General features: G+C 35.7%; 1 protein-coding gene across 12 annotated transcripts in view; it reads left to right on the forward strand.

Moving 5' to 3' along the window:
• Positions 1-26,928, forward strand: part of TENM3 (teneurin transmembrane protein 3) — a 1,337,386-nt gene that overhangs the window by 603,547 nt on the left and 706,911 nt on the right. For all 12 annotated transcript variants that reach the window (XM_084518183.1, XM_084518194.1, XM_084518190.1 and 9 more), the window contains one exon: positions 16,636-16,717. The gene's annotated coding sequence lies outside the window, so the exon portion shown is untranslated. The remainder of the gene's footprint in view (positions 1-16,635; positions 16,718-26,928) is intronic.

Here is a 26,928-nt window from a genome sequence, read left to right on the forward strand (position 1 = left end):
TGGTTCTCCTATTTAAATGTACACACTATGCATGTTATAAATACCATCTTCTGTGGTGCAAAATAAAAGTTTTATGGACAGTTGCAAGCCATATGTTCTCAAAGAGAAATCTTTTCCAGATGAACTTGTGAAGTCAGTTTGGCTTTTTTTCAAAATTAGTTTGTAGCTGCCAAGTTTTGCATGATATTCATCATTCATTTTTGTCACATCTCTAATTCCATGTCATATGAAGCCTACTGATACTAACTTTTTGTCGTAGAAGAAATGTAATTCAAACTCCCTTTTTATTAGCTCATTTTTATTGAAGTAAAGTGGCATTCAAAAGATATATCTTTACTGAACATTTAAATTTACGTAGCAAAGAGAAACCGAGATGCTAACATCTGGGTTGCTGGACTAGTCAGAGCAGTTCTTTGGAACCAGTCATTTCTCATCACTTAGTGAAATTTGGTTTAGAAGCTAACAGTACTATTATTCTTTTCCTCATCAGATGACTCAGGCTATGTCTTCTGTCTGTCAAGTGGTGCTCCTTCTGAGGGGGGCCGTGATGTTTTCACCACTTCTCCCAGAATTAGACTGTGAAACCAGCGATTTATAATCTGCTGAACAGCTGTCAGATGGCCAGCCCTTTGCTAACCGAATTTGACCATGTAGTTGCTTACTTTATAGATGTGCATAATTACTGGGAGACGCCGCGTGCACACGGAGCTCGAGCAGCAGAGCGTTGGCTGCTTGCCTCGGCACTGCAAACCTCCATGTTCCACTGCTGCAGCAGCCGCTGTGCCGCGTGGGGAAATTGTATTATGGTGGGCAGAATCACGTGGACTTTAATGGAATTGTTGTTACAAAGAAACAGCATCCAACAGTGTGATTTGCATCATGCTGTGTGAGCCGCCTACACTTTTCAGCAGTTGGTTCTGTGTCTGTAATTTATTGCTCTAGAAACCATTATAATAATACAAGAAATGCTGCAGCAAGTGTAGAGGAAAGAACACATCACAGTCAGACTGTAATGACTATTTAGACTATTTAAACTCACTCAGCTTGTATTACATTAGGAAAACAAGTCCTTTTCAATTACTTATTTTATGCATTTTATTTGGCTTTCTGGTTTCATTGAGGTTGAGATTAAATACACTGTTACACATTTTAAGATAGTTTATGATGGTAAATGCTCTAAAATGCAAAACAAGGCCTAAATATAAAATGGTAAAAACAGAAATTTCCACCTTGAAGAAAAATGATGACAGGAAATGCTATCTCCTGTCTAAATAATGGCCTAATTCTCATGTATGTGCTCCAGAATGTATGATAAGGTATGCTGAAATCTCTCTGTGCATTAGCTATACAGTTCATTGTGCTAGTCTTTAAAAAAACAATGGCATTTAATATATGACCATTATGGACATTTTCCTCATTAAGAAGGAGGGACATTGCCAGACTGTTTTTTTGTAGCTCATTCTTTTCATTGGTGTAGTGATCAGTGGGGGGCCAATATAGGAAAGAAATGCCCTGAGGCAGCTAAGTGTCCCTCAACAGACCAAACTGGGACCTCCAGCTGGTGGCTCAATATCACCTTTTCAGTCATGAATTAAGCAAAGGACATGGTCCATAATTTTTATCCTCTGGAATTTTTATCCCACTTCTTTCAGCCCACAGCTTGCGTCCGTGTTTGCGCTGTCCAGCAGAATGCAGAACAATTTTTGTCAATATTATTGTCCTCTTAACTTCTGTGTGGTAAAACCAGTCCTTTGTAAATGCATACTTCTCAGGTATCCAAATGCTTTCTTTGCCGCAGAGGAGTTACTCAATAACTAATATTTGTATAATGGTCTGCTTTTGGTCCTTTTTTTTTCTCCTTTCTCTTTCTCTGACTCAGTCCGTTCTTGCCGCTCTCCGTTTTCTGTCTCTGTTCTTAACACTCTGAAATTCATAATCTAGAGTATAGCTGACACAAGTATTTTGGTTCTAGAATACATTATTCTTTTTCTAAACTTTTCTGTACTGTCTTTGTCCCTCACTGGCTCTAATCCAATGAACATTTCTTTTCTCTTTTGGCAGATCTCATTTACAAATCCTAGATGCTGCTCTCTTGGTCTCGTCTGTTACCATTGTTATTAATTCCCAGAGCTCTTTTCTGTCGCATCCTTTGCTTCTAGCCTGTAACTACCTTTCCTTAAGCTATTTCTGCATTTCATTCATATTTAATGTTTCCACAGTTCTAACATAAGTATAGTCACTTCCTTAACCTCCTAGCATAAGTGATTTCTTCTGCTTGAAATACTCTTTTTGAAACCACATACTGCTTTGCTACCATATGCTTACCCTTTTCTTGGGGATTTTTAGCAGCCAATGTACATTTTCTTCCTTATCCTTTACCTGCCATGTGAAGTTATGGAAATATTCATGTTCACTTAGCATTTGGTACAAAAGCTAGATACACAAAAGCGTGATGTACCAAATGAAAGTGTATTGTAACAAAACCACTGTATGGATTATAACTGCATGTTTCTTAGGATGCTGGGTTTGATATTTTTTCTTGGTCTGTTTCCAAAGTTATAGTTCACATCAATGCAGCAGATAGTAGAAGGTAACTGCTAGCACCAAACACAATTTAACTTTCACTGATACAACCTGAAAGAAACAAAATGATTAAATGTTAATGCGTTTTCACCAACTCAGTAAAAGACCTGTTCAGATGAATAGATACAGACATCAAGAGACTGACCAACTAAAAACTCCAAGGACAAGATTACTTTTACATTCACTCATTGATCATTTATTTGTTGCTTTGTTTATTTTTTGAGATTTTTTTTAACCTTTTTTTTTTTATTATTCAGAAAAAATATTTAGAAAAAATGCACTGAATATTCTATTTTCAACTTTCTAGTTTGTATATCAAATTTGAATAGAAAATACAGAAATGGCAAATAGTGGGTATGTGTAAAAATTAACTTATAGATCTAGTGATAACTTTTGGTCTTCTGACAGAATATATGGAAATGGAATTGTTCTCTAACTTGGGAGAGAGTTCAGGTTACTTATATGTTCTGTATCTTAACAGAGTTTGATTTTGTATTAAACATTTTCTCTTTGAGCAGAGCACAAACAAGCAGCAGTTTTGTCACATTATTCTGAAGTACTGGAAAAGTTCAAGAAGCTATAAACTCCAGAGAGAAGCAATAAAAAAAGCAGTACAATTATTAATATCATCTATAATTGAACAGATTAGCAGCCCACATTTATATATATATATTTTTTTTATTTTTATTTTTTTTTCCCCAAAGCATTTACTCTCTATTTACAAAATTACAGCTAAACGTATTACACCAAGGTACTGATATTTTAATGACCTGAGTTTTTTGTTGTGTTTTTTTTTTTTTTTTCCTCCGAATGTAATTTAAAAAAGAAAATAATTCTCATAATTTACTTTTGGTTTTCTTTAAAATATGTCACTGGAAATGTTTTATTTCCTTCTTTAAATCATTTATATATACTTCATAAGCAGGTGCTCCAAACAAGCCTGTAATTTTTACATGTTGTTTAGTCAAATGTATTATGTGAGCAGAGCTCGTTCTGCTAAAAGTTTTTGGACTTTTCCCTTTTACTCAGTTACATTATTAATATTTTATTTTTCAAAATTGTTAAAATTAAAAGACGTGGTATTTAGCAATATCACCTAGCTTAGGCTTCATCTTTGGTGTTTCACTTTTCTCTCCCGACACTGGGGAAAATGCTTTTTACTTCTGCAATATGATCAAGTAATATGCTAGATACTTCATATCAGAGTTAGCAAGAAGTTCACAGTTAGGGTCACTTTGAGTGTAAAAATGCTTGCACAGATGTAGCCTTCACTAGTCATTTTCCTAGACAGTTCTTGGTCAGCCCATGAACTTTTCTTACACATCAAAGCTTGTTTCCAACTGGGCATTAAAGTCAGCTTAAGCCATAACATATCCTGCCTGATGTGGGGCACCGTCTGCACCATTTCTAGTACCTTATTGAGCTTCTTTTCCATTTCTTTATCTGTAATTTATGAATAAATGTAATATGAAATATAAATGTTCAAATTTTCCCCCTGATTTTTACAGGCTAAAAAAGTTAAAATGTGACTACATGTCTGTTATTGCTATGGCTGTTGCATGTCAAAATACTTTTTTCTAATCATGTAATCCATGGCATTTTAGAAATCTTGTAAATTTATTGTACTACTTCAGAATGTTGTCTGCATTTTGCCTTACTATTTTTGTCATTCATTTCCTAATTTAGTTACTTTAGTTCATCTTCTCTTTGTTCTTGGTCATTACTTTGATCCACTCAAACATTTCTGCTGAAACTGCAGACGTATTTCCAGAAAACTGAAGGATGCCAACACCTTCTGTCCATTTACACAGTCCTTACTGCTTAGCCTTCAGTGCAAAGCGCTATACCGAGTTTGGAACATGAGGGAATTAATGTCATCAGATATCAATCACTATGCCTAAGATCTATACAGCTGTAGTAAAGAGACAGAAGGCAGAGACGTACTGTGCATGCCATCGGTAATTAGAAGGGACGTCCCTTTTGAAGGAATCTGACTCTCAGTATCTAACTGGTGTTCACAGTCCTGCTTGAGATCCTAACTGCTAGAACACTGTTATGAAACAGAGAAACAAAAATAATCCAAAAGAACAAAACAAAACGGTAGTTCCGTCCAGTAGTTGCTGTGAAGATAAAAACACTTTACAATGGAGTTCATGTAAAAACTAGATGTATTTCTATATTAAGGTAAGTGAGACACCATTTTCACAGATGGATAATCACCTTAATGGACAAATGATATAATCATACAAGACCGCAGAGGCCACTATTTCCTACCTTATCAGAATATTTTTATCTCCATCCAAAACTTTAATTGCAAGTGTTTGTCCTCGTCTGCTCACTGATGCTTTTTTAAATCCATTTTACGACAATCAGTAAACACTTTTTAAAAATTAATGGAGATCTCAGAGCAGGTCAGCTGGCTTTTGGCTGACCCTGAGATGACTGACAAGTGGCAGCATATGTTTCCAGATCTAGCAGGGAGAGAAAGTGATCATTTAGTGTCTATCATGATTTGTGGGGCCCAGATTTTTTCAGACATTCTGTTGAGAGGAAGTGTCAAATAGATGAACTTTAAAGAATTTTGTTCAAGTTTATTAATGATACAATGTAATATGACAGTGCCTTTGGTGGGGCAAGTTAATATTAATAAGAAATGTGTTAATTTCACTGTTACACCGTCTTCTCTGTACTTCCAATTTATTCTTTTGGTAGGCTTTATAATTATACTATTTATTTTATTTTTATTTATTTTTTTACTCTTTCTTTTATAATGACCAGCATAAAATAATTGTTAGTTACTTGTATCCACAAATATCATTCTTGTCTCCAAGCACTAGTAATTGCTCTGTGATTATGCAGCTGGCATCTGTCTTAACATCTTTTCTTTAACTTGTGAACCATGCTAATATTGTTAGTTTTTGTAATGCAGTGGTGCTTAGTGATCAGTGCAATTTTCAAGGTTCTTTTGTAGTGTGACTTTTGTGGAAAATCAGAATAAGAGGCAGTCCATACACCAGAAAACACATATTAAAAATACATCAGACAGACAAATCCAACAACCACAAGATGCAGCAAAGAGGAAAACTAGTAAAAATACTGACTTTGTTTTTATTATTCAAATAGAATGTGACCAGTTGCATGCTTGCCCGCAGTCTTGTGGTAACGTTGCATTAACATTGCAGTGAGTGGGTTCTAAACAGGAATCTTAACAGGAATCTTACTGTGCAGCAGTGACTGCGTTGGCTGTTGTGAGGATGCCTTTTCTATTAGCAGGTTTGTTGGAAATAAAGATACAAGTCATGCAATCAGTTTGACAGTTTTTCCCACATGTCATTTCGCACATGACATACTTATCTCCGAAATGAAGAGATATTGTTGTGATGGGTGGACCATTCAGTACACAAGGAGTTGGCTTGAAGGTCACATGCAGAGAGTGGTGGTCAATGGCTCCATGTCCAAGTGGAGGTCTGTGACGAGTGGTGTCCCTCAGAGGTCTTTCTTGGGACTGGTGCTATTTAATATCTTTATCAGCGATATAGACAGTGGGATCAAGTGCATCCTCAGCAAGTTTCAATCCCTGAAAGTGTTCAAGACCAGGTTGGATGAGGCACTGGACAACTAGTGACTGGCATGTTGGAAATAGATGATCTTTAAGGTCCCTTTCAACCCAAGCCATTCTATGATTCTACAATGATTCTATGGTAATACATGTATAAGACAAGCATAAATAAGATAAAAACTTAAAAAAAATACTTTTTTTTTTTTTAAAGTGATCACCAGAAATAAGGAATTGTAACTTGGGCAGAATGATGAGCCAGGTCTTACTAATGTGGTTGTGATTTACTGAGGGCATTTAGTGAAAGAAAGTTTGCAACTAGAAAAGACCTAAAGGATTTAGATCAGGCAGATAAGGAACGGCAGATATAAAACAAGGAAAGACGGGAAGATAAGGAAGGAGAAAGGAAGAAAAATATAAGAAAAATTTTGGTTCTAGGGAACTAAATCTGCTATGTGTGTAGATTACAATGAAATAGTTACTCATTTGAAGTAATGTGAACAGGTTAGTAACGAGAAAGGAGTGCATGTCAGCTTTGGTCTCTGCCTAGTCCAGAACTAAAAAGCATCATTTTGGTGAGATTATTCAGGTAGAGGGCGACCTCAGTAAGCCCTAGTCCAACCTCCAGATCAAAGCAATGTCAGCTATGATTTCAGATTATTATTTTAATAATTCACATACTATATTTATAACATACATTACTGTGAAAATTTGGTAAAACACTTTTTTTTTTTTTTTTTTTTTTTTTTTTAGTGTAAAGCCAACTAGTGCTGTACACAGCCTGTTTATCCTGCTGGAGTGTTATGCAAATAATAATAGAAGAAATAAAAACAGGGTGACTATATCTCCACATTAATACTTGAGAAAAAAAATGCTCTCCAGCATTTATTCCGTAAAGTAATCTTGCTACAGAACTTCACTGTTTGTTGTATAAATAGATCTTCAAAAGCCTCAGTTACAGCTTAATTCTCTTCATTGGAGTATTCTTTTGGCAGAATTATAAAAAGTTTTGCTTTCTGATCTTAGCTTAACCTCAGTATGCCTTGTAAGCTTTGCATTGCTATATATCTCATCTTTCCCATGTTCAAAGCAGAATGATAGCTTTTCAGTAACTCACACACTGTAAGGTTAAGTTCCTCGCTGTATGTCGGATGATTTTGATGAGAGTTGCCATAGCATAGCACATTCAAAAATCATGTGAAAATTTAAAATTATACAGCTTTTGGTTGAAAGAGGACTCTTGGCAGAATGGCGAATATCCTTCCTACATGGCACTGATATTCTATTACTAAATGACATATATAAGTTTAAAAAGGATAAAATATAAGAGGTATCTAAATGAGTTTTCCTTATAACTAATGACTGAAAATCTCTTAAACCAAGAAAAAATTCACTTTAAATGTCATGCTATAAAAACTCCAACAATAAATTAAAAGAAATTTGAGGTGAAAGTTCCTATGCTATTTTGCTGCTGATGAAAAGAAACTACTTTTTATCTGGGTAGCAGTAAATAACAATGAACTTTCTCTTTCTTTGCTTTTTGGTAGAGTAACTAGTTTCTTTAATGCGTTTCATTTTTTGTGGTTTGGTGGTTTTTATTTTGTTTTGTTTTTATGGTAGTGTAGAGTCTTTATTTGATGGTCTGCATATAATAAAGCAATATTACCAGCACTGACTATATGAAATGCGTTTTCTCTGTTTGATAGTGTAATTTGGGATAGGAGAAGACTCAGGGACCCTACTGAGAAAATACTATCCATTAACTAAAAACATAAAACCCAAAGAATTATGAAGAAATATTTTTTCTTGATGTTCAGAAGACAGCTATAGCATATTTCTCACCACTAAGGCATATTTGAGATGTGAGAAACATTAACAATGAGGAGGGTTTTAGGTCAGGATCACTCTGCATCATAGATGGCATTATTTGCTGATTTAGTTGGGCTGAGTACTGCTGAAAAATAATCCTTTTTGTGCCCTTGTCAGTGGCTTTGGCCTAGAGTAATAGCAAATCAGCTTTACCTGAGTCAGATAATCATTACAAAATGAATTTTGTTCTTGACTCACAGAAATAATTGGGAGAAAAATATATTTGATAGGTGTGATGAATATTATTTTAAGCTAAAGCTTACTGAGATGTATAAAATACTAAGTGCTGCTGGTAATTGAGCAACTCTATGCAACTGTAAATTAGCTGCTTGACTTGAAAAAAAAGATGATTACTGAAAGCACTTTTTCCCCCTAGAAAACTTGCTGTTCTCCTTTTCCTTAGCATTCACAAGGGGCATTCAGTTAATCATACTGAGGTCTCTCCCTTAGTGCTGCAGTTGCTGATTACCCAGCAGGAGGTGCAGTTCCAGCAGGGTAAGTCAGAATGGTGTTGGTCGTTCCCTGGGGAGGGACATCCTGTAAAAACACCAAGGTTGAGAACTGTCATATTCACAGCAGTAGGTGCATTTTCCTCAGAAATTAATGGAGCAAGCTGGGCAAAAATGTTTTTAAACTACATCTTCCCTAGAGTAAGATGCAAATTCAAAGCTCTTTTGAAGCATTGGAATGAAAGTTGAAGATAAGACTTTTTAGTTTTTGACATTGATGATATAGGCAACACTTGCACTACGAATATTGAATTGAAATGGAGGATAAGTGGGGCAGATGTTATTCAAGTAGGTCTCAAATGCAGTCCTAACTATTTCAGAGCTGGCCTAACCAAGGTGCTTTTAATTATTGGTAAATACCTATAAGAGATTTCCTCCATTCATTTTGTTAGAAATAGATTGACAATGCTAGATTTTTTCCTAAAATGAGGATTTACATGGATTTTGCCATCAGGACTTACATTCAACAAAAGAGGGTTTAAAAAGGAGTGAAGCTTTGAGATAGTGATTTTTTTTTTTTTCAGCAGCAGTCTGTGTGCTGTTCAGAAGCAAGCAAAAAATCTGGGATGCTTTCTCTATTGTAAGCAGTGGAACACAGTGATTGATCTGTTTACAGAAAGATTTTACATAAAAAATTTAAAGCACTTTGGAGCACCTTGTTTGCTTTGTCCTCTTGAACAAAGGCATAAGAATGGTCTGGTTTTAACACACAATTTATACAAATTTCTTCTTAGCATAACAAGATAAATCCTCTAGGTTCAACTAAGGGTGCATAAGGCCTGTGTCACCTCATTGTGAGATGCCTCTCTGCCACTTGTTTTCAGCTCCTGTGGGCTTCCCCACTTTTTTTGCTCCATCTCAGTGTTGCCTTTTTGTCCTTTTCTGTGTATGCTCTTATACTGTGTCTGTTACAACAGGATTTTAAGAACATGAACGGCTGGATCTGAGGTCCACCTTGCCTGATATACTGACTCTGCATGGTCTATACCAAAGACCTCAATACGAGTTTAAAATAATATATATATATATATATATAATATATATATATAATAATCTTCATTATTTTTATATTTGGTCTCCAATAATTTCTAGCTCAAGGATGTCCTGATTGTCCTGATCCAGGAGTGATGATGTCTCTGTGTCACAACATGCCAGTAAGCGTACACAGTCAGTTTTCATTTCTTCTCTAACCAACAGGCCCTACTAATAGTAACTGACAATGCACTCCCTAAAACTGAATGAAAAATGTTGCTGAAAGCATGGAGAAACACAAAGCTAGCAAGACTGTGTGCTTTTCATTTATGCTGATTTGTGTTGATTTCATCCAGTAATTACTGACAAGTGAATACTATTACAAATCTGAATCAATACTTCAACCAATGACCTTTTGAATCATTCTAGTATACTCTATAAATCACTAACTTTCATCAAATATCGTCCCCAACTTCACTTGTTACCGTATCTATAGGAACATTTCCACCTGTCTTTTTATTTAATGCTTACATATATCTGATAAACCATAAACGAAGCCCTAAGTATTAGGTATCTTTTAAAATTGCTTGTTTCTTATTTTTGTTTGATATACGTAACATGTTTTTATATCCGTAATAAAACAGTCCTTCATTTGTAGAAAATGGGAACAGCATCTGAGATGACAAATGTGAAAGGTGACGTCAATTAGGAGTTGTGTGTCACCAAACAATATATAAATAGTGGTGTCAAATTTCCAGAAGTCAAGTGACAAAACCTTCATTGTTCTTTAATAGGACCCAGTTGTTCATGAACATATGGGAAGCTAGCTTATTAATAAAATTTTTCTTCCCTAGTCATCTTAATTCTGCCAGATTGTAAATTATGCAGCTAGAGTGAATTAGAGTTAACTCGCTATTTCCAGACACTCTGAGAATTTTTTTGTTGTTGTTGTTCTGTAAAGAAATTAACATAGGAGGTTTCTAGCTTCTCTACCGATGTTTTCCTGGGTAAATTCGTTGCATACTTCCACAAATGTGCTTAAGAATAAATATAGTTTAAAACCCAGTGTGAATTAACAGGAGATTGATATGTTGAAATGAAGAGATCTTAGTAGGCAAGAGAGCTCAAGTATCTAATCAGCCCGCTCACGTAGGCAGACAAGTCCAAGTCAAAACTCTAGACTGAAAATTGCCTAGGCCTTACTGTACATTGCAGTGCAGACCTGAGACAACATTCGCAGTCTGCATTTATTTCTTTTAATGTTTTCCAGTTAATTCTGTTTTCAATTGTGAATAAATTCTGTGTTAAAATCTTCACATATATTGCATGTGCACATATATACGGATTCTTATGGTAAAGGAATATACCCTCTCCAACAGCAACGCCCTTTAATACATTGCAGTGTTTAAATTTAGATATTTGAGGCTCCCACTAGACAACAAGTTATTAAAACATCTGCCTTTCCATAAGCCGTTCTGTTCCTTGCCATTCCACATGTCCTTTTCTACTTCACCAGGCAAAATTGCCCAATCTAAATTTCAGCTCAAGTGTTTGATGGCTTTCACGCTGAGCTCAAACTGTTAGTGCTTCCCTGAGAGAATAGAATTGAAACGAGATTTAATCTAAAATAACAAAATAGAATAAAGGTTTTACATATAAATAAGTAATGCCCTGTATATTTTTATGCACAGTTTTCTTTTCTGGATTTTGCATGTAGTGAAGCTAGATGTTAAAATGCGTAGATAACCCAGAGCTGACAGAAAAGAACATCAGTGTATGTTGCCTGTGTTCTCAATTAACGCCTATCCTAAAGTGTACTTTAATTCAAATTCATTCTAACTGTTACTACAAAATATATTGCAAAAATAGTATTTCTAGTGCTAACTTTGTCTCAGGCTGATGTGTGCTTGTTTGCTTTTCTTTTTTAAAGCAGTGGTATTATCAAATAGCCTTCCTAAGCTGTTAAAAGCATGCTGTCTTTCAGTATTTTCAGTAATGATTGTTGATTTCTTTATATACTCACTGTTCAGATTCAGATTTGTAGCTAGATTTTTTTAATAGAATGTGAACAAAGTAATGAACAACCTGTTCACAATAGATATTTAATGCAACAAAAGAAATGGGCTTCTGCACTAAATATTTATGGGATTGATTCCCACTGCTAACTAAAATCAGGAGCTTGATAAATGAAACAAAGCAGGGTCAAACTGTTGTCACATGTCCATTTTTTTCCACATCTGGATAAATGACCGTTAATCACACCTTCTCAGATAACAAAGGTTTTGTTTTGTTATCACCCTTGTAGCAATGAAGGCTTACCATGTACTGAGCAGCATTAACAGCAGCATAATCAGCAGGTTTATCAAAGTGGTTTATCAAAGCCATCAGGAACATGTTAAAACGTTGCGGTTGACCCTTCTTTGAGTAGGGTATTGACCAGATGACTTCAGAGATCCCTTCCAACCTAAACTGTTCTGGGATTCTGTCCTGTCATTCATCCCACAAATAACTTGCCAAGTCTTTGAAACCCAAAATTCTGGCTCTAGGGTTCACATTGTTAAAAATGCATTCTGTTACTGATTCCCTTTTTTAATTCCATGATTCTGTTCTAGAGTCACTTTGAAAATTCTCTCTTCGTGATATTTACACCATAGAGTTCTAGTTATATCATTTGACGCCCAGGCATCATGGGTACTTATACAGTAAAATGAATGCAAGGGAAAATTCAGTCATTCCATTAGACAGTCATTTTGGTGAGTATTAGATATGGGCATAATTTTAGGAGAGAACGTTTTCCTATGCCATGTGTGACCTGATGACTCTGCATAGAGAAACCCAAACCATTGACTGCTAAACTTACTATATGTTCCTCATATCCCTTACACAGGCATGAGGTGAAACTTGTGTGTGGAATAGCCAGCTTTCCATTTAAGATCTGAACACTGAAATTCCTAGCATCTATAACCTAGGAAGAATACCAAAAATACCAAATATAGGAAGAATACCAAAAATTAATTTGAATTACTTTCACTGTTCCATAAGACGGGATAAAATCATAAATTCTTCACCATGCAGAGTGGCAGAACATTTTCTCAAGAGCTTGTGAACAAGCTGCTCCTGAGCTTATTTCATCAGGCTGCTCAAGCAGAGTCCTGTGAAGAGAGATAGTTCTCCTAGCCATAAAGAGTAAGCATGGTGGGCTTTATAGTCAGGGATCCAGGGAAGCATAATCCCAAAGGAGTATCTTGTCCTGCCCAGCAGTAAGCGTACAACATGAAGACAGAAGACTGTTAGGAAAAGGGCTAATTGTGAGACATGAGGAACCACACAAGTTCTCTTCCTTCATTCTGCCTGTTTCCTACTTTTAGCAACACCCTGTGCATGCACAAACATACCACATGTTCTAATTTGGAACATACCATGAGTCATTTTTTCTTACCTACTTTGTGACATTTTGCAGCAAAAAGTTGCAAAACTCCGGAGTTGGGTGAAACATCATTTTCGTTAGTCAGTAATTTAACATTCCACTAGGCTGGTAAGATGAGCACTGCCAGAGAATGGTTTGATTTTCCTAATGTGAAATGTCGACATAGGGCAAATGTAGTGAATTACTTACTACCTTTGGCTACTGTACTCAGCTGAAGAAGCCGAGCTGAAGTATTACAACCTTTCTTGATGACATGAAGTCATTAAAACACTTCTGTATGGTTTGAGATACAATTTTAACATTCACAGGAAATACGAGTTTTAGGAAGTGTGGCTAGTATATTATCAGATATGCATAATCAGAAGTCGGCTTGTATATTATTGTATATTATCAGATATGCAGCGTGCACTTGCACACTGCACTAGCACTGTTTAACTTTGTGAACCATGAAGAGATCGAAGACCCCATAAAATGGGTTCTGAAAAAAGAAACAAAACCATAACTGCAGTAAAGAATAGGTGGCATAATTGTATTTCTGGCATAAATAAGAATAATGGATATTATTATTGAGGGATTTTTATTTACTCCTTCATTCTTTTCTGGTTTTGATTTTATGTTCCCCATTTATCAGGAACAAAATCACAAAAATTACTATTCATTTCCTTAATCTATCCAGCCTCTGAACCTTCATGGCAGTACTAAATATATATTATTTTCTATTTTTAAGTCAGTTGCATTATTTTGCTGTCTCAGTTTGTCCTGCTGAGATAACTGACTTAATAAAGAATAAAGAGCAAAAAATTAGAAATTATTTAATTAACTTTTTAAGGATGTGTTAAGGCTACAAACATCATTTTGAGTATTGTCTGCAGAAGTAATGTAAGCAGGTGAGGAGAAAGCTCCTAATAATTGTATGTGTGAACCTCAATGTAGGTATTTTCTGATTTTTCCTTTTCTGTGTAACCTAACATATTACCCAGTTCCCCAATTTTATTAATATCCTGTGGATACAGTGCTTCTTTGAAGCTGAATGAAAGTCCACAAACTTCCAATTATTTTCAGTTTTGCACTTGTTTGATTAGAGTGCTATTGTCTGTAATTTTTACACTTGTTTTGAATCTTCAAAGTGCATGATTCATGCCTTGAAAACGGGTTGTTTTGTGTTTCCCAGCACTGCTTTTTTTTTTTTTTATCCCTGCCAGTTATAACCTGATAACCTGATTTCATACTGTGCTTTAGCACAACAATACAGTCATCAAACTAAAGCAACACAGTAAGTGGGCACATTAGCCATCATTTTACTTGATCACTTGGGAGAGATTAAATTTATTCATTTTCAGAACAGATAATGAAATATTTAAAACATGTTAGAGTAAACGGTGGCAGCATTTTGAAGTTCTGACATTTGCTTTCCCAAAGCATTATGCTATATACTGCATATATAAGATTCTTGTGCAGATGTTTGGGAAATTTCTGCAGGTTTTTGGCTTTTTTTTTTTTTTTTTTTTTTTGGCTCATTTGCATTTGGTTTATCTAAAGTGAAATCCATTCAATTTTATTGAACTGTAATTCTGGTAATTTACAATATTTACATGCTGTGGTTAGATTGAAATCAGTCCTTAATTCAAATTCAATCTAAATTTACAGCATAGTAATTAGGGCTTTGTAACTGACACTAGGGGCCTATTGATTTAATGAAAAACTTAACCTTACAGTAAGTGTTTAATTAGTTGCTGCAGTAGATTCTGCGCTGTCCTAAATTGTGGACTTTAGAGAATTAGGTACTAATTTAAATTACATTACTATATAAAGATCAGAACTATTTTTTAAAAGAACATGTAGCCCTACAGATGAATTAATTTCTCAGTCTCTGAAAAAGATAACAGAAAAAGGCAGTAATGAAAGCAGTTGCCTACCCTGCCTGAATTCAGGTACAGCCAAGCTAGCTCTCCTGGAAGTGACTGCCTACCTTGCTAAAACTTGAAATAATACATATGACTACATGCTGAAGATGTCCTCTTGAAGCTGAAAAAAAAAATAAAAAAATCTAACTATAAAAGCAGTAGGTTTGTTTTCATAACTGTACAGATATGTGACAAAATGTGTAAACAACCATTTTATACACAGAAAAAGATACTTTCGTTTGCAAAGTACTCCAGTGTAGTAAGCAGTTATTATATTTCTCCAGCTTGTAAAATCTTTCAATGTACTGTAAGCTTGCAGGTTTAGGAAGAATAAATTACCAGCAGCAGTAGGTTTTTCCTTCTTGCCATTTCTCCCCCTTCAGTTAGCATTGCTTGGTACAGCATGGACACCAAGTCCAAAGCTGGAAGTGGCTGTGGTATTCTCCAGATCTGCCGTTACTTTCTTGGCTTGCTGTATAGCCGTCAGAACAAATTCCAGTATGTAGCAGCTCCATGGCAGCAGTCTGTCACTATGCACGTATCTCAGAGCCCTAACAAGTAAATTTACCCCTCCATCTTATACTGAGTACCAAGCCATCCTGGAGCAGCAGTGGCATAATAGCTTTTGCTGTCCATGTGTCTGCTTCTGGCCCCTGGTGAGCATAAAGTATTATGTAGTAGGTACTCGTAATGTGCAAATTTTTAGTGAGCCATCAATCTTATATCCCTAGAGGATCATCTAGAAGGTCATTATGGATTTCAGTAGTTACAATTTTATTCTTAATTTGCCTAATCAACCTGAATTACTGCCTGTTTGTATATACACTTGATTTTGTGTGGAACACAGAAGAAATCATTCAAGCAAGCTCTACTACACTATATTGTATGTACATTAAGAGCAAACTAAGGTTAAACAAGGGCCCATAAATTTGGCATTCTTTTGTTCTTTTGGGAGGAGGCCCTTAATGGCCTTTTACTAGGCAACTGGAGAATTTCCAGAGCTGAGAGACTGATCCAGTAATCCTGCTTGTTCTTTCACCTCTGTTCTTCAGTAGTCCTGCTTGTTCTCCCACTTCTCTTCTTCTCAAATGTTGTAACAAGAGGATGGATGGATATGTCTGCTGGTACTGCATTTTCTGCCCAATAACTATGCATTCAGGTGACAGGGGAAGTGCAGGTAAACACAGATAATGTATTTGTGCTTGTAAAGTGAAGGTAACGAGATCAGAAGCTAGCCCTTCATGTTCTCTGTGCATGCAGTGCAACATCACAAGGGCCTAGCGCAGTCAGCAGTGGTGCTATGGGAGATATTGCTGTATGTACATTCAAAAAAAAAAGAAAAAAAAAAAAACCTGTAGTAGTTTGCAAAATGTTGTTTTCTGGGACGACAAAAAAAAAAAAAAAAAAAGAATGGGAATGCTAACCGAGAGACATATCCCTACAGATAGCACATTTTTCAAACAGTTGGTAACAGTGGTCAAATAAAATAATATTTTTGTTTGTTTGTTTTGGTTAGTTTGTTGTTTGATTGTTTGTTTTCCAACATAATGGTCTGCAACACACTTTATAAGAATAAAGATAAATAAAGCATTGACTTAATAGTGACAATACAGCCATGAAGTGGCTATGACACCGAGGCACACAGCCGGTTCCCCAGGCAGTCTGTAGCAATCTGAGGCACAGAACTTCTCTAACCACTTCCCCAGAACATACATGCTTCTAACATGGAAATGTACATGCTTCTGAAGGGAGAGTTAGAAGCAATGAAGCTGGCAGTCAAAGAGATGTACAATTCCTGTTTTTGTTCTGTTCCAGGAACTACATGTCTCCATGATAAGACCTCGTAACAATTCTGTTTGGACATCATCACTGTGGAGCTGCCATTGTGCAAGTCCTGGTATGAAATTCAGTTTCCATATATTTCTGAAAAGCATACTTTCTTGTAAAATTTGTGAAAGCTCCTTTTGTTTCATTTTAACTTATTTTACTGAATTTCAAATGTTATTTTTTAAATAATTTTATTCTGGTGTCCTAGCTGTAATGTGCTTCTAGGTGCTTTTTCTTTTTTTTTTAACCTGTCTCTTTTACTGGTCATGGCTTTTCATGCCATTTCATGTTCCTAGGTCTAGAAGCATTAATTTCCTGTGTGAGATTTTTATACAAAAGCTGTGGGGCTGAGGTATCTGCTGATGCACTGTTTGGTTATTTTTTTCTGTTCTAGTTAGAAGGGAAAAAAAAAAAAAAAGGTTATTTAATCATTGCCTCACTGCTTTTTTCAGCTGCTAGTGGGGAAAAAAAAATAAAAAAATGAGTAAAACATAGGAAAGAGAGAACATGTATTAACCTAACTCAATATGTCCTGTAAAAATAAATAATTCCTGCTCCTACTTTATTCTTTTAGTCTGCAAGTAAGTCTCAGAATACATAACAATAATTTACTTTCCTGTAGTCACTGAGTAAAGCAAGAATGGAAGTAGATGTTTTGGTCCTAGTAATGATCCTTGAAGGTGAAGCTGAGCTTCCTCTCTTTAGCATTTTATGAGTAAGACTGCCCAGTGTCACACCGAACACTTCCCATAGTTGGTGTAGCTGATAGCTGGCTTTTGCTTGAATTAACATTACAACAGATTGACACACATCATCATCAAAAACATTCTCAAAGTTAGAAGGCAATGTGCAGATTATAGGGCAGGTCAAAATCGCAACTGTAACAAGCAGATTAGTTTCACATCTTGCTATTTGAAGTAAAAGGACATTTATTTATTTATTTTTTTCAAAGAAAGGAAAAGGAATACAGTATCTGAAGAAATTTAACCCATCTGTAGTGTAGTACTGTGCTACATGTGAATAAAGTCAGGGAAAAAAAGGAGATACTGTGCCTGTGCTTGGATACACGAAACCGTAAAATAAAATAATAAGAAAGTGATAAACACTGAAAAAGGCCAAACAATTTAGTAAAACCTTTAAGAATAACTGCATGGAGAGATATCATCAGTTCCACCTGTAAACATACTTTCTTAGCTTGTGTTCCCAATACTAATCCTCTGACATATTCTTCCTAGGATGATAGCATGATTACAGCATGCGTGCTGGCTATTTTTGTTACTCTGTCATTCTTTTACCCTTTCATAAGTTAAAACGTAATGAAAAGATCGTATAGTATTATGAGCAATGCCTAGCAGGTTGCAGCAATAGACTCTGCACGTTCAGCCTTTTTCTTGTCCTGCCAAGAACTGCTGAATTAGAAGCTGCATTACCCACAGCTCCATAGGCTGATGTGAGGAATATTACCAAGAAAAATAGGTTATTGGAAGATTTCCTTGTCCTATTGATCTTTAACTTCTAGATATGTCTTTTTAGAAAATAATGGTAGTTGATAAATTTTATTTAGCACAAGGTGCTCAAAATTTGGACTAATTTTGGCTGTTAGACAAAGTGATGGTCTTGCTTTCAGGACAAGAAATCACAGGGGTTGTTTAAAGGCATTTTTTTTTCTTCAGTCTCAAAGTTTACCAGAATGGAGTATACAACCTTCTTTTGTCAGGGTACACAGTAAATTCTTTTTGGAAAACATAGATAAATAGACACAAAAAGAAAAAAGAAATATATGCTTCTCAATTTATATGATCTATCTGAAATTAATTTTGTGTCTAGATACAGCAAAAAGGTAATTTGTACCAGTATAAGAAATGTTTGTGATTTCCCACCTTAGAGAATGCTAGAATCATGGCATGACTTTCCATGACTATCTATAATTTCTGCCATGGTAGCATGCCCTGTGATTTTGAAAGGTTAATCAGAGCAGGTTGAAAGGAAGGGAACAGTGATACCACATAATATTTAAGTGTTGTGTTGTCCTGCCAGAGTTTGTGGCTTAGGCAGTCTCTTTTAACTTTTTTGTACAAAACAAAAATGAATACAGAATTGATCTGTATTGAAACAGAAACACTTTTTAATAGGACAAAAATTGCTTGGAAATTAACAAAACAGTGCATTTTACCTAAAACAAAGTACCTCTTTCCTTTGGAATACTTTCGACCATGGAAAGTTCAATTCACAAAACCAGCAGGGAAAAGGAAAGCACTCTAGTTTAATGTGGTTTCTCGTCTGTGTTCTGATCATCAGGGTACTCACTCACATTTTGGAAAACCAATTCAATTTCAACCTCTTCCAGTTCAGAAGAGATCTGAATAGGTAGCTGTTCCTTCCAGATGAGTACTCTGACTCCTGAGTTTGCTGGTGTCAGTTGCTCTTGACCTTCACCTGTTGCTTTTGTTCTGGCAGCTGAGTGAATGGAGACTGACTACAGCCCTTGCTACTGGCCTGACATTTGTGTCACTAAATACATGCAGCTATTCTATATAAAATACAATGAAAACAAAACAAGCAAACAAACAAAAAGAACATCATCCCAAACCTACTGTAAAGTTACCGGCTAGGTATGAGCATCCACCAAAGCTGTACGGAAGTCTGACGCATGAGACAGTGTAATCTATGCTCCTCCTGTGTTATTTGTGTATCAGGAGAATTTCCTTGGTATTATGCAGCTTGTTTACAAACCCTTGATCCTGTAGGAACAGAATACTCTAGAAACAACAGGGGGAAAATGACCCTTTTTATAAACTTCTGTGAATTTTCAAACCTGTTAGATTATATGGAAACTAAGATGTCAGTATTGTTCCCTTTAGTTTCCATTTGAGCTGAGTTTGAATATATGTTAATCCAGTTACTGTATGAAACTCTTCATGGAGTGGAAATATGCAAATTTTAAACTGCGGTTTTCTTTTTTTTCTTTTTTTTTTTTTTTTTTTTTTACAAAAATAATTTTTTGAGTTCTGCAGTTTTGCAGTTTTCTAATGGGCTGTTCTGCAGTGACCTTCATGTTTAGAAACACAGAATTATTACACAAGGGTTCTGGAATTTTATTTGTTGTGACTTAGAATCTTACTACTGTCTGTGAAGTGAAGTGCCCTTAATGTCACAATATTGTTTGCATTCTCAACGGTAATGCTCTATGACTGGAGAAAGGATTTTTTCCTTTATAAATGGATCATTTTGTTGTCATGAAATATCATTACAATAACAAACATTGTAATAAAACTAACATGCCCTTCTGCTACTGCCAGTCTTTCCCACAAAAGTATACATCACTGTGATAGAAGAATGAAAGGAAACATGATATGATAGGTTAAGAGAACATGGATATGTAATTCATGGCTTGTTGTAGTTTTTATCTATAATTAAGCAATTTTCTTTTCTGATACAAGAGTTTTCCACTTGTATTTGCATGTGGCAAGTCAAAGACAAGGAGAGTGTAACAGTTTCCCTACCTTAAAACATAATAGACGTTCTGCCAACATTATGTTAACTTCAGTAGCGTAAAGCTTTCTACAAGATCATGGAATTTTTACTTCAGTGGCACCAGAAATAACTGTGATCAAGTGGTAAGAGTTCTTTGCCCTCCATTTTAAATTTGTGCCATTTCTGCCAAGGCAGAATCAGTACGTTTGAAATTTCAATTCACGTAATAGCAAAAAGGTAGAAATATTGCAGAGCAGCTTACTGTACACTTTATCCTTAGTCAGCTGCTTTCGAACTTTTTTTTTGTTTTCCACAAATTCCCACCAGATATATATACATGTATATGTACACGTCTTTTTATATTTCCATATATTTCCAGTACTTTTGCTCTTATCATGGATTAACGGCTAAAAAGACATTTTTCTATTTAAAATTTAATGAAGAATTTTGGTTCACACAATGAAAGCCTAAGAACTTATTTTTTTATAAAACATTGCTGAAATCATTTCTCCCTGAACAGTATTTAAACACATTCTATATATGCTTTTTATAAACATGGTGTAAAAACAGTAATTTATTTATTATTATAATTTATTTATTATTATTCACTGTCTTTATGAGAAATATCCAAGTGCAATACAAAATTTTTCTTGTTCTTTCATCGGATTTTCTTCAGTTGTGTAATAATGTTCTTGTTACTATAATATAGTGTTTTTTCCCTCAAATATGCTGTAATAGTTTTTACAAATACTGCTGTCACTGTTTACGTTCTTCTCAACTTTCTCTTCTTTTATCTAAGTTGAAACTAGTTAAACCCTTGAAAATAGCAAGAGATTCTACTCAGTAATCATGGAAAATACTGGTCTCACTTGAATTTCAATAGTCTGTATTAAGCTAAGAGGCAGAATGTATGCCTTCCTACTAATACTCTGTTCAAGACTGTAATCCTTCTATTTGCAAATTATTTAAACCAGCATGGTATAATACTAAAAAATGGCAGTATTTCTCCTCCCACAGTTATTAAGAGAAAAAACAGTGTCCAACTACAGTAATTTTAAGGAGTTAATAACAAGTCTAACGTGTCTTAATGTGATCTTTTCTGAAATTATTACTTTATTAAAGGGCCGAACGTAACCACTTTTCCTGTTGAAAGGAGCTGTATGATGCAGAGCTGTGCATTGCAATTAGCAATTCTCTAAATTACAGAACATTTGCAGATCCCGAGGTTACTTGATACACACATTGCACATTTGTTTCCATAAGAAAAGGTACTGAGATTTTAAGGTCAGCCCCAGTCTGAAAAACAGTTTTCCTACTAGCAGCTGAGAACATACACATATGCTCTGGTCCTGTGGAGGTCATGGAGCTGCAAGGAAGGCTCTCCTGCCTGCCTGCCCATTCACCCCATGCACATGCTGGCAGAAAACAGTAGGTGCAGCTGTAGGCATTCTGTCGGCAACATGCGAGCAAGTTGCCTGGCCAGCCAGGGGAGATGCTCATGCATGCTAATTAATGGTAGAAACACGTTACGTTCCACACTCAGGCTTGCTTGCTTTCCTCTCTTTGTAAATATAATAGGAATAAACAAAAGAAATACTTTTATTTTGCTTACATGTTGTGTTTGTCTGCTCTCCCAGTTTTCTCAGGAAGCAACCTGTCTTTTTTTGTTTGTTTGTTTGTTTTTTGTATTTGGGAAGAGGAATGCAGAGTGCACTAGGGTCTGTGGAGAGGAAGAAGGAGAAGGAGGAGAAAAAAAATCTTGAAAAGAGGGAGGTGAGGAGGGAGATATGGAAATCTCATGGAAATCCTTAGAGCTAGGAAGAGAGTAAGGATATTGCAGCAGTAAGACAGGAGCTGGATGACCCAGTGTGGGTCACAAAGCCTGTGTATGTACTATAGTTTGGTGTTTTGTGAAAATTGTCCCTTTTAACAATACGGAGATAATGTCTTTACGGAAACTCATTTCTGAAGAGGGAATATAGTATTTTCATCATTACTTTGGAAGTGTTCCCTCTCCATTTGTGTTCTAATTGCTTCTACTAGTTGTTTGTACTGCCAAGATACTGTACTGTTCAAATCAACATGAAACTGTGAAGAAATCTGAAACTGTTCATTTGGTCTTCATTGGAATGAAACCTTGACAGCACCATTGCTGTACTTGATTATATAAAATGTGTGTGTGGTTTTTTGTTTGTTTGTTTGTTTTTTGTTTTGTTGTTGTTTACTGTTTATACCAGTTTTATGCTCTGTTACTGTCTCTGAAAACTTGTAAATACTGAAGAATTTCCACAGACATAGTCTACCTCTAATGGTGAAAATAGTTGTGGGTTTTTTTTGTTTTGTTTTGTTTTGTTGTTTGTTTTTTTTTAATTGAATTTGCTGATTCGAATCTCCACATGCTGTGCTGTTTGTACACCTAAAATGGCTGTTTTCTGGTTCAGGCTAAGGTGCAGCAAAAATTTCATGAGCATAATCATACTTGAAACATGTTGTCAAAGCATGGCAGGATTTTCCTAACAGCTGAGCCAGGAATATTTCTGCCACTGAAGAACCCAATTTATTCATCCACCTTTCTCCAAAGATACAAAGATATCAAAGCTTTTTTTTTTTTTTTTTTTTTTTTTTTTTTTTAATGTGGAATACTTTGTGCATTCCTAGAGGTATGCAATTCTCAAAACCTCAGAGGTTTCTAATAAACATTCAGATAACAATAAGCTTGCTAAAGTCATTTTGTAATCTCATTAATCTGTGGCCATCATTCCAGTTCAGTTTGGAGAATGGCTGAGGGTATGATCATGCTGCATTGCTTAAATATTACATTTGCTTGATTTATTGATGCATATAATTGTATCTGTGAGGTTTTATGTTTTGTACAGATTTCATGTTTGGGAAAGTTCATATTTTGATCACAAAAGATTCTGAGAAGTCGTGACATTTTTTCATGTACATGCTTTAAAGTAACTAAGAAAGCAGAAAAATTTGTAGAAATCCTTTCAGTAAGCACTGTTTACTCATCTTGTGCCCAAAGTGAGTCAGAAATCTTGTAAATCACAACTGTATGTATTACACAGCTCTTACTCATTCTGCAAGTGCTGTGAATCCCATGTGTTGAAGACGTGCTTATGTAGCATATATTATGCCTGGAGCACGCGTCTGCTCCATCCCAAACCCTTTTCACATCTACATTGTAGAAATATTACCCTGTCAGTCAGGCAAGAAATTTAGATAAACTTAATAGCACAGCAAATGTACATCTGCACCAACATCCATCATCTGCAACGTAGGAGAGTCTGAGCCATCCAAATGCTGTTACAAGGTTATGCCATCTACCCTGGCAGTAAGATTGCAAAGCCAGTTCTAGACAGAGCAGAAAGGAGGTTGTTTCAAAGGAGGTGTGGATTTATAGCAGTGGTCAGGGCGCACCAAACACATATTCTACTACACATATTCTATCATCTGGCAATTTATAAAGTAGTCTGGAAGCAATGTGAAGATACTTGCAGGATTAGGGATTTTGGTCCTTGATCCAGCCACTTGGAACAGTGTTGTTTACCAAGAGATGGCTCCTTCTAATTCCTCTGTTTGCCAGACTGTTTCTGTAGCTTTCTTTCCCCTCTAAGAGCCACAAAGACAATTCTCCTTCACACCTGGTGCTAGAACAGCTCTAACTAGTTAGAAAAGCAACCAATCACCCAGAAGGTCCGGTCCAGCTCATACAGTGTGGGCCTGAGACACATTTGGCTTTTACAGAGTTTTCGTATAATTTAGCTGCTAAATTCTTCAGCAAGTTTCTGGTGTACATATGCAACTTGCAAGTCCCAGACTAGTAATGTGTCCAGATTAAGGCAGTTTTCGAAGAGTCAAAGAAAAAATCCACTGGCACTCCCCTTCAGATTTGAATTGTCTGCTCCAGTGAATGGAAAGTTTCTGACAGCCTTGATTATATGTACTGCTGCTTGATGATGAGGGAAAACTAGGCACTTTATTTTTTTTGTTTTGAGGAAGGATCTTTAACAATGGAAAGTGCTAGTTTGTGAAAGCATTAGCATATTTCATCAAAAGTTATTACTGAGACGATGGCTAGATGAGACAAAAAGTTCTGAACTAAGGAGGAGAAGAACTCAAGTTCTTGTTCAAATCAGGTAATGCCAAATAGAGTAACATATAGTTGGACCTCAAGACATGTTCTTTACCTCCAGGATATTAATGACAAGTGAGGATTCAGCAATCATGCATTTCCATTTACAGTATGTTCATCATTCTGAATGTGTTAAAGAAAGTGAAGGAAGGCAAATACTTATTAACTTTAATCGGTACTGCATGGCCAGACACTCTTGATTTGTGGTTCTGATTGATGTGTCTATCTCCATTCCTAAAATAGTTTTATTCATTGGGCCTTCCTTGGCAATCAAATCTCAGAAAAGTCTTGCATGTCAGCAGCAAGAGTCTAGTAGAGGCTATTTCTGTGAAGTAATTACAAGATGATTTCCTTTTTTTATATTCTGCATCCCCTGAGTTAGTTGGCACCACAAAAATGGTTTTCATCCTGTGTACTGTGCTGTGTGCATGTAATGCTCTCTAGCTTTCACCTAAAATGCAGAAGAAAAATTAGAAATGTATTATTGGAAATTTCATTTGAAAATGTCAGAAGTGCATTTTAAGTATGTTGACCGACAGACAATGGTATTGAGATGCGAACAACCAAAACAGGGATCCCTGAAATGGTTTCTTATGTTCTCAAAATTGACTAATCGCGGGTTTCTTCAGTTTGAGGATTCTTGAGATACATTTAGTACTGGAATTCAAGAAAACGTAAATATTGCGTCTCTTGAAAATCATTGGAAGCATGATAATACAACCAAAAACTGGCGACACCAAAACATTTTAGTTATTTTTCAGTACGTCTCTGTTCTGTGTGCTTTGATTTAATTTACCTGTACTCTAACACAAGAATACTGTTGATGTTATCTTTAAGAACAGTTACATCTGAGGCATCTGAAATATTTTTTTTTTATTTTGTGTGCAGTTTTCAGGAGTACTGAATTCCTCATAAGTGTGATGTCAGACACTGTGATCCTGTATTCCTCTAATACACAGACCAGATGAGAAAGATCCCTGTAGATACCGTGCATAGCCAGACAGAAGTATATGTAGTTTATCTTAGGAAAGGGTTTGATGTCAGGGACTTCTTTGGCCTATCTGGGACTTCCTTACTTTCTTGGGAGATAAGAACATTTGAAGATTGTTACTAGATAATATAGGAAGTAAGTCAGGATGTGTATACGTTATAAAATACTATCTTATTGGCATGATGGATTTTCCAATCTAGAGTATTTTATCTGAGATAGGCTTTGAAGGCAGAATTGTATCACCCACATATTAAATCTCTTCAGTACAAACAGATTCACTGCTTGTATGTGACATACAGAGGAATTTCTCAGCACCCCACAGTTCTTGGGAACAACAGTTATATAGAAGTGAAGGAGACAATTTCCACTTGCAGAAATACCTGCAGCTATAGTCACCATGTGCAGGAAGAGCAGCACTAGATACAGCCAATGTCTGCTGTACAACTGAACTGGATAAAATAGCAACCAATGGCCACAGTCCTTTTTATATACACCAGAGATGTTCACAGGCAATTTGTGGAGAGCAGTAAACTGAAAATACTCACTGGATACAAATATTCAGCACCGACATTTTCCCCATTATCTGACAATACGAGGTTACTGAAGTTCTGTGGTGTTCAGGGCTTATTCCCTTAGAAGTTACTGCAGAGCTTCTTTAACCATATATCCCTAGGTTGCTTTTGTGCGTTATATTGCCATCCATAGTACTAGTAATTATTACAAGAGCTCGTGCTTGCGTATGTCATGTAAAAACTGTGCTGGAGGAAAGACTTTTAACAAAAGTGCGGTTGGCTTTAAAAAAAAATAGTGAGAGAAAGTGAGAGAGAGTATTTCAATTCAGGACATCAATTAACACTGATTTGCACTGGAATGCATTTGAAAGTACATGCAATATTCACATGCCAAATGAATTCATTAAAGACCAGTGTGATTACAGTGAATGTCAAATGAATTAATAACAATGGGACCTTTAAGTGTTACCATTAATTTCACAGTGTGTTGCTGTTTTATACTTATGGGCTCTGAAGCTAAATGACACTCTACAGTTGCCCTAGTAGATTAATTGTGCATTAATAATCTATGGGTGGGCTAGCAATCTGGTGGGCACTTACATTTCATTGACACTTGGATACTGAAGATTATCTTCATTTCTAGTTCTCAGTGAGGAAAGTCATTTTGGGTTTAAAATAGGCTTACAATATTTCTTGTCTGTTCAATCGGAGTTCTTAAATCAGCATTAATTTTTTTGTATTTTAGGTCCACATGCAAAGTTGAGCTTGATTAAGAATTAAGCCCTTCTTTGTTGTTTGTTTGTTTGTTTGTTTGTTTGTTTTCTGTATATAGCTGTCTATCTGGGAAATATGCTAGTGATTCTGCTTGCTAGTTGACATCCTAGGTTGTTTGGGCCTTTATTTCACTGACTAGTACTCAGGAAATTATCTCTGCAGGTCTAACTACTCTTTTTTTTTTTTTTTTTTTTTTCTTTTTTAATTAAGACATTTAGATCTCTTAAGTTTAGGAGCCTACCGTTGTTAGAAATGTATGCTTTTATTCAGAGCTCAGAAAGTGCGTACCAGTTTATTTATTCAATGCCTTATTTGTGCTGCCTTGGCAGGAGTAGAGCTCAAAATAAGTGATAGTTTAATTAAAAAGTAACCCTTTGTTCGCCACATATTTC

The sequence above is a fragment of the Aythya ferina genome, assembly GCF_964211825.1.
Source record: "Aythya ferina genome assembly, chromosome: 4".
NCBI classification, from domain to species: domain Eukaryota; kingdom Metazoa; phylum Chordata; class Aves; order Anseriformes; family Anatidae; genus Aythya; species Aythya ferina.